At 39.0% G+C, this 7,997-nt stretch overlaps 1 protein-coding gene across 3 annotated transcripts in view; it reads right to left on the minus strand.

Moving 5' to 3' along the window:
* ZNF217 (zinc finger protein 217) overlaps window positions 1-7,997 on the minus strand; it is a 28,474-nt gene that overhangs the window by 19,941 nt on the left and 536 nt on the right. Inside the window, exon 1 of one of the 3 annotated variants that reach the window (XM_085314077.1) lies at window positions 7,692-7,724. The exons of the other annotated variants lie outside the window; for them this stretch is intronic. The gene's annotated coding sequence lies outside the window, so the exon portion shown is untranslated. Of the gene's footprint in view, window positions 1-7,691; window positions 7,725-7,997 lie in introns of those variants that run through there. 3 annotated transcript variants of the gene reach the window in all.

The raw sequence follows: 7,997 nt of genomic DNA on the forward strand, positions 1-7,997 counted from the left end.
GATGTACGCCATTCCCAAATGGCAGCTAACAATTCAAGTGCTCTCAACTCCTGAGATGCACAACCCAGAGGACACTAGGACACCATGTATCAGGTAGGACTTCTAGGACCCATCAGTTACAAAAGCTCTGTTGTGCAAACAGTGCTGGTGCACCGTTGCCCTCATAGGCTCTTACACTTAGACAGCAAGCAAAGTAAAAAAAAGTCATTGCGAGGGTCTGATTTACCAATAGCTCCAAAACATTAGCCAGATTCCTGAATATCCACAGCATGAAAATTCAAGTCTATCTCTACAAATACTTGAATTTTTATTGCAAGCACACCACTTCCTTTCTGCATTTAAGGAGAAAGGCACACACGTCACCTCACACAATAAGGTGTCTTCCTGCATTAGATAGAAATGTCTTTCCTATCCCAATCTGATGAAAGGATAGCCCCTAAATCTAGGAAGGAAGACATGTTATTTGCTGCATAGACTGTGACCTTATTTCTGAAAGAGTACAACTGTCTATCTGCCTATCACCTAAGTTAAACACTGGAAAGCTATAAAAGTCAGCACAGATAAAGCATTATTTTGCAGAATAGCAGAAGAGTCAGCTTTTCTTCATAACACTATGTGAAGCCAATAACTTACTCTTCATTACTGTGCATTCTATTATGGTCTTGGGAAGGGAAGAGATATTTTTTCTATCTTTTAACTGTAAATCATACTAACACAACTTCCCAGTCCACTTCTTTGTTCATATAGGAGTGTGAAAGTACACCTAACATTGACATATATATATATATATATATATATATATATATATATGAACGAGAAACAAGCAGTCAAGTACAAAAATCCTTTTAAATAAAAAGCTTGTTAACAGTTCAGTCAAATAAAGAAACAACATGAATACTTCTAGAGGAAGCAGAGATTTGGGAGGAGGAAGGGGAGGAAGAGAGTTGTTTGTTTCAGTTGCAGGAAAGATCAAAATGAAGACAACGTTCAGGTTGAAAAGAGAACATAAAAGATGACCCCAAATTGGAATTTCCACTCCCTAGATGCTGTACACTAAAGTCCTCTTGCTAGTCTTCACCTTTCAAGTTTGAAGCTTTGAACACTATCCTTAAGAGAGGTTTTCATGGTTTATCTTTTATGCTCTCTAGAAGAGGCACTATATTTTCCTCAGCTACAGTCCTTTGTAACACAACTGTAGAGTTTTCTAAATGCAATGATATTAAGATAATCCATAAAAATTGATCTGAAGAAATAGACAGACATACACCAGAATGCAAAAATGTTACTACCCAGGTATTCCCTCCAGGCATTCCTACACAAACTTCTTAGAAAGATTTTATGCAAAAAGTTTCTTTTTTTTATAGTCAGGTAAGACAGACATTGTAAGTCATTTTCCCCCTTAGGTCTACTGAACAGGATTTTAATCACCAGTGGAAAATAACTCGTAGTTAATAATAAACAATATTAGGAAAACTCCCTCTCCCCATTTCAGTCATCTATACTAATAGAAACAAAGGATATCCTTTCTTTAAAAAAGCTTTTCCTGTTGAGTCCCTTTTTCTTTAAGGCTATATGTCTAACAGTGTTTTGGCAAAGGATGGATGAGCTGAATGTGTGTCCTCAGTGAACTGAATGCCTCTTCTATCAAAAGATGCAATTATTCCTTTTAAAGCAGAGAACATATAAGCTTGCATCATTTTGCACATGTTTTTCCTCCACTGAGCAAGAGCAAATATAAAAGAGACTAATTCTCGGCATTAAAGGAGGAAGTACTACAAATAAGTATTGACTTCTAAAGATCAGAACGACTGCTCTAATAACCAGAGCTCCTACCCTCCCCCCTGCCCCAAGTTAAGAGAAAATTTCTTAGGGAGCACAAAAATCAAAGTTTACTTTAGGCACTACGAAGGGCCAATACCTGTAAAAAAAAAAAAAAGGCTGAAAGATACACGACAGATCTTTTCAAACAAGTTTGGGACACATTTTCCTGCTGCATAATATGATGCAACTTCATTAAATCAAGGCATTGCATACATTTAAACTGGCAATGACCCCTTACCTTACAAACAGTTTATTGTTCTCTCCAGGACAGGTAAAGCGAGTGATACCTTTTTAGTTTGTGTCAGTCTCACCTTTCAGAGCCTGCCTCATGTCTAGCAGAAAGATACTAGACCTCTCCACCACTACAAAGAAATGGTAAATTTGGAGTGTACCAAACTAAGACTTAATTCCTTCTTATTCAAGAGCCAGGAGTTCCTTCACAGCAATAACATGGAAGTTGCACCCCTTTAAGCAGCACAGCTGAAGTAACAGGAAAAAATATTATTCGCTATTTCTGCATTTGAAACAAGTAGCCACTTCCAAACAGTTCTCTATGCTAACATCATTAATCTTCTCTAGTATTCTCATCTGATTTCAACTTTAAATCTTACTTCTTCCTCATCACAGCACATACCCCAAGACCTTGTAGGAAAGCAGCACCTCTCCCCCCTCTCCTCTGAAATTGCCATTTTCATACATAGCCACAATTATGCGCTCAGAAAACAAAACAAAACAAACAAAAAAACAGTCTTGAAAGACAGAGGAAAGGGACAACCCGAGGGAGATGCATTTACTTCTGCATAAATCATCCCACAGATTAGCATCTAAAGATACTAAAATAGACAAGAGCTGAAAATAGACATTTCCAGTAGCTGCCTTCCTTGTTCCACACAGGTGGGAGATCTTCCAGAGACCAGCACAGACTGACAGAGACTCAACATTTCTTAATTGCTTAGCAATATCTTCTCCCTCACTAGTGGGCTGAAGGGATATATGTGGTGACTTAGTACCAAACAGTCCTGGGAAGAGGAGGCAGGATCCACAGGAAACTGACCTTTCTAACCAGAGCCCATATGCAGCTGTCCCATATACACAATTTCATTTTACTGGGGGGGCGTGGGGGGGGAATTGGCATCAGAGACAAACCTTAAAGCTAAACAGAAGCTATGGCTTCTCTAGATCACCTTTGTATCTATTTTCCTGACAATCTTTGGAGTACATTTGTTTCCTCCTACCTAAGTACCAAAAGAGACAGAGGTTGACAAACCACAGATTTCACCCAATCCGTTCACAACAATCACCACGATAAAGCATAAGCACAACGCAGTGGCCTCTTAGTTCCCTTCTGTCAGGGACAAACTGCACTACATTTTATTACACAGAAAAATGCAAGTGTACCCATTGCGCATAAACAAACTCAGACTTTGATACTTTTAGTTACATAAAATCTTTAGCACATAAAAAATCACTATCCAGTCAATTATTCACTTACACTAGGAAGGGCTTCTGTTCAAATTAAGTCACACTGATCTACATAGATTTTCCTGCATATTCTAACCACATTTCCTCTCAGACTTTCTTTTGTAATCCTCAAGACAGCCTGATAAACATTCTATCTTCTGTAATTAACTCTAAGACACTGTATTTCCGAACATGTATGTAATTTTTATTTTTGACCTGTAACTCATTTTCCCCAGCATCTACCTTGGTTTACTTTGAAATTGAAAGCCTGTTTCTATTACACCAATTAACTTGGTGCAAGGAGGGAAAAAAAAGAAAAAAGAAAAAAGAAAGAAAGAAAGAAACCTCCCCCCCAAAAAAGACCAAGAAAGAACGAAAAGAATTAGATTTCTAAAGACTACGTTCTGACCAAAGTGATAACATAAATGTCAGTAAAATTTTTAATCTTTTTTTTTAGATGACTTGCACCTAGTTTAGCACAGAAAATATCCATCAGCAAAAAACCAAGATTATTTAGGAATTTCATTTAAAAATTTATTGTTAAGGACAAGCTTGATTTCAAATCTTTTTTGGAGCAGCCTTTGTTTAGATGTGTACAAGAAATTAAGTTAGTATAGCCTGGAAAATTGCTGTATTTTTAATTTTAAAATACAACTTGAATTCAGAATTTTACATAGCTTGGTCATATCCTTTTCCTTACTTTTGTCTTCAGTTGCGAGTCTCTTGAGATATGATTCACTTCTCTAAAAGCATGCACACAGTAGTCAGCAGAATCCCCTGATCACACTAGTATACCAGAAAGAAAAAAACTTTTTAAACTTTTTGTTAGTGGATTTACCTTAAAAACAAGGGATCAAGGGTCATCAAAAAGGACCCAGGGTACATTATAAAGGGAACAGGAGCTGGAAATTAATGTAGTTATGTGATGCGGAAAGAGTATCTCATTGGAACACCAATGTTCTAAATCAAGTCTCCAAAATAAGAGGGCTGAGCTGGCAAATGGCAGCTCTGCTCTCACCGAAATGCAGTATCTTGCTATATTTAAAGACAACACCTCAACAGTTAAGTATTAGAACATTTTAAGTGAGATAAATAAGCATAAGACACAGGCAAATATCCTTGGTTATTTAATCATCCTGAAAGCAGTGTGGAAGTGTGAGGGCGAGTTCAAAGGTCAAACTCTTCTTTCAGCTTCTTGCAAAGAAAAGAAAGCTTAGCCCGTTTTACCTTCGGGAGGAGCGAGGGGGGAACTGCTCTTTCCATATGCCAGCAGTAGCTACAGCATTTCATAACACAGGAAAGAGAGCGTATTTACATATACTGTGTATGGAATCTTTTACTAGGACAATGAATTCCACATCAGGATTCAGGTTAGAGAGTTGCAACAACAACAACAGTCCCAAGGAACAAAGAAAAGTTAAAATTTACTTAACACTTCCCCACAGCTCCTTAATTACAAAGTCTCAGATTCTTGTAACTTAAAAGTTTACTGTAATCACCATTTTGAAAGTCAAGTGAAACCCACAGTTCCCTTTTAAAATTATTTTCCTGGTCACAGTAGTAACTTAGCACTTTTTTTTTCTTCATAAGAGATAATATTGATATATCAACATCATTCTAAATGAAAATATAGTAGTAAGGAGCAAGAAGATACATTCTGAAGGTTAAAAATAAGTGCTCAAAAAGTAATTGCATGATCTAATGAAAGGGGAAAACAACATGAAGCAACTTTTTGTAAGACAGTCTGATAAAGGTGCTAAAGTTTATTAGCTTCCTCTTTCTAGCCCCTACCCTAAATCTTTCTCTCCCCACCCCTACCAAAACAAAGCAAAAAAGCCATTATCCACTTAAAATTTGGANACACACACACACACTCACTCACTCTAATCCAAAGCCTGGAAGCCATTCTCTAAAGACTACTTAATATGAAACTTTGTTTACAAGATACAAATATAGTCCTCTCACCACATTCAAAACCAGCAAACATCCACTTATTTCTATTTCAATCAACAAAACGTAGGTACTCATTTTAAATTTAAATTCAGCCTAATAGTGCCGTATGAATCTTTAAAATTTATATATGATATGCCCTGTTTAAGAATGTTTAAACAAAGGAAGTAGGAAAACTCTCAAAACACACGCAAAACTTAATGACTTTGAAAAAACATATACCGATTTCAGCATGGTAAAATTATTCTCTTATGCTTACAGTCAGTCTCCAGAAAGAATAAGTGCAGTCAGTGTAGTAATTTGTCCCACTGGAAATTCCGTATAAAACATCTACCTAAAATAAACAAGGCTTCGCAGCAAGAATCGTCAGCTGCCATTAAGGACACACCTTAAAGTTCTTACCACACAGTAACTAAACAAGTACAAACTAGTGATGACTGTTTGCTACTTTTGTCTGAAAAGTTAATGAGATCAATTCACTCCTTAGTATCAGATCTTAAGGTAATTTTCTTAAAAAAAAAAAAAATGCAAGAGACAAACAACTCCCAAAACACAAATATGCAGGACTTGAGTGTCTAATGTATTATCAGAATGCCTAACGTTTTTGTAAACACGAATATAAATATTAACATTTAAACCTGACACCACATAATACTAAAAGGTAAAATGCTTAACTGCTAGGAATACTAGTGCTCTAGTACTGGAAGGCAGCTGTTGTTACCCTGCCTTTTCTTTTGTTGTGCTTAATCTCTTGTCAAGTCATTCAACCAACTCCAAAGCGATGAAGACATAATTGAACAACCTTAACTAAAAACTGATCTACTGCTCTTAAATAGCTACATATACACCCTTTAACGATTCAAACAGACTAGCATATTTAAAAGAATCTATAGGATTTAAATCAGCAACTCTGATGCATGCAGAAGAGCTGCTTTGGCTCCAGGCCAAGCCAATCAATAAGCACTGTAATAACCATGTTTCTAAAGTTATTTGTTGTTCATAGTCATTATTCTGAAAACTCGAAAGACAAAACTTGAAAACTCGCAGATTTCAAGGAGGAGCAGTAAAATACAAAATCCAAACATTTTGCATAGCATTCCAGTATTATTCATTTTTGCTAAAATTGTTACAGAAAGATTAGTGATCACAACGCCACATTCTTGCCACAGATCTTATAATATTGACTCAGTTACAAAACCAGTAAAGGGGAAGAAAAAAAAACACCCTTCTCCTCCACCCTTTCCCTCCCCCTTCTGCCAAAGAATGCAGTTTATCCTACTTATTTAAAACTGTCCCTTTCTATTATCCAAGGAGAGGCTTAAACCTTGGTGAAGACATCACAAATTAAAAGTATTAGTCCTATTCCCAAACCTACAGTTAATAAGAGCTCCTAAGAGCAATAAAACATGGCGTTAAAGCATTTGCAAGCCATTGTCACAGCACTGTGCTCTGATACCTTGGCAGACAAAACCAGCCCCCACCACGCATGTAAGCGCTGGTCAGCAAGTCAATGCCTGCTATTCAACTTGTAGTTAGGCGTTTTATTCCTGTGTCTTCCAGATCATATCACTCCTGCATTTCAAGGCCTAATAAAAATGTGAGGAATGATACGCTCTTCAGATGCATTCAGTGCATCTGAAACTGCGTTATTTCCCTCTCTCCTTTTTCACACATTCTTACAAAAAACTTCCCTTTTCACATAGCTCTATAAGAAAACGTTTCACTGCATCTACTTCAGTTCCTATTTCTATTTTCGATTTTCACTAGCTCCTTCTGCTGCTGCCTCCCCCTCAAACCCACCGGTAGAAACTGATGTAGTTTTTTTTAAAAAAAAGCTCTCAAGGTCATTCCAGAATTAAAAAAGTGTTGTTAATGTTGTTGCCTTAAAAAAGGAAAAGCCTTTGAGGATACAAACCCCCAAGCTAGACCCTTCTCAAATTCATACGCCTTTCATCAGCGGATCGATAACCCCGACACCACGAAGATTTTGTTGCTGTTGTTGTTCCCCGCCGGTTCCAAACCATCACGCTCCAGCTCCGACGCTCGGGGGAGCGGGAGCGCCGTCCCCGCCCGGACGGGACGGGACGGGACGGGGCGGCTCGCCGAGGGCTCGGCACCGGGGCCGGCGCCGCGGCGGCTCGGCGAACCCCCCCCCCCCCCCCGCCCCGAGGGGTTCCAGAGTTTTATTGTCCTCGCTCGGCAACGTCTTTTGTGGCTGCACAAGTCAGTTGCGGCTTATTTATTTGTTTCTTTAAACTTCCTATGGCCCTTCAAATAATAATACTAATAATATAATAAAAAAAAAATAAGCGCGATGCCCAAGAAATGGTCGGGAAGGTTTTGGGGCTTTTGGCTCTGGGAGAGGGAGACAAAACGAAGCAAGGATCTGGCAAAGCGGATCGATAAAGTTTTCATTAACACCCCCCCCCCAGCCCCTCATCCAAGCACGAGCCACCTACTGCAGATCCTTCTTCCAGGAACATCTCTGACTCACAAAGAAGTGTTCTCTTTCTTTTGGGGGGGGGGGGGGGGGGGTAAAAAATAAACAAATAGGTGAGGAGGAGGCACCCCGGACTCGACGTGTGGCGTGTTTGAAGCCCGAACCCAGGTGCACTGAGTTGGGGGGGGGGGGGGGGGTAAAAAATAAACAAATAGGTGAGGAGGAGGCACCCCGGACTCGACGTGTGGCGTGTTTGAAGCCCGAACCCAGGTGCACTGAGTTGGAGACACCTATGGGGGGGGGGTCGCCCCCGGCCCGGCCCCCT

This window comes from Rhea americana, unplaced genomic scaffold (assembly GCF_003343005.1).
Source record: "Rhea americana isolate MKP2758 unplaced genomic scaffold, rheAme1 scaffold_4, whole genome shotgun sequence".
NCBI classification, from domain to species: Eukaryota; Metazoa; Chordata; class Aves; order Rheiformes; family Rheidae; genus Rhea; species Rhea americana.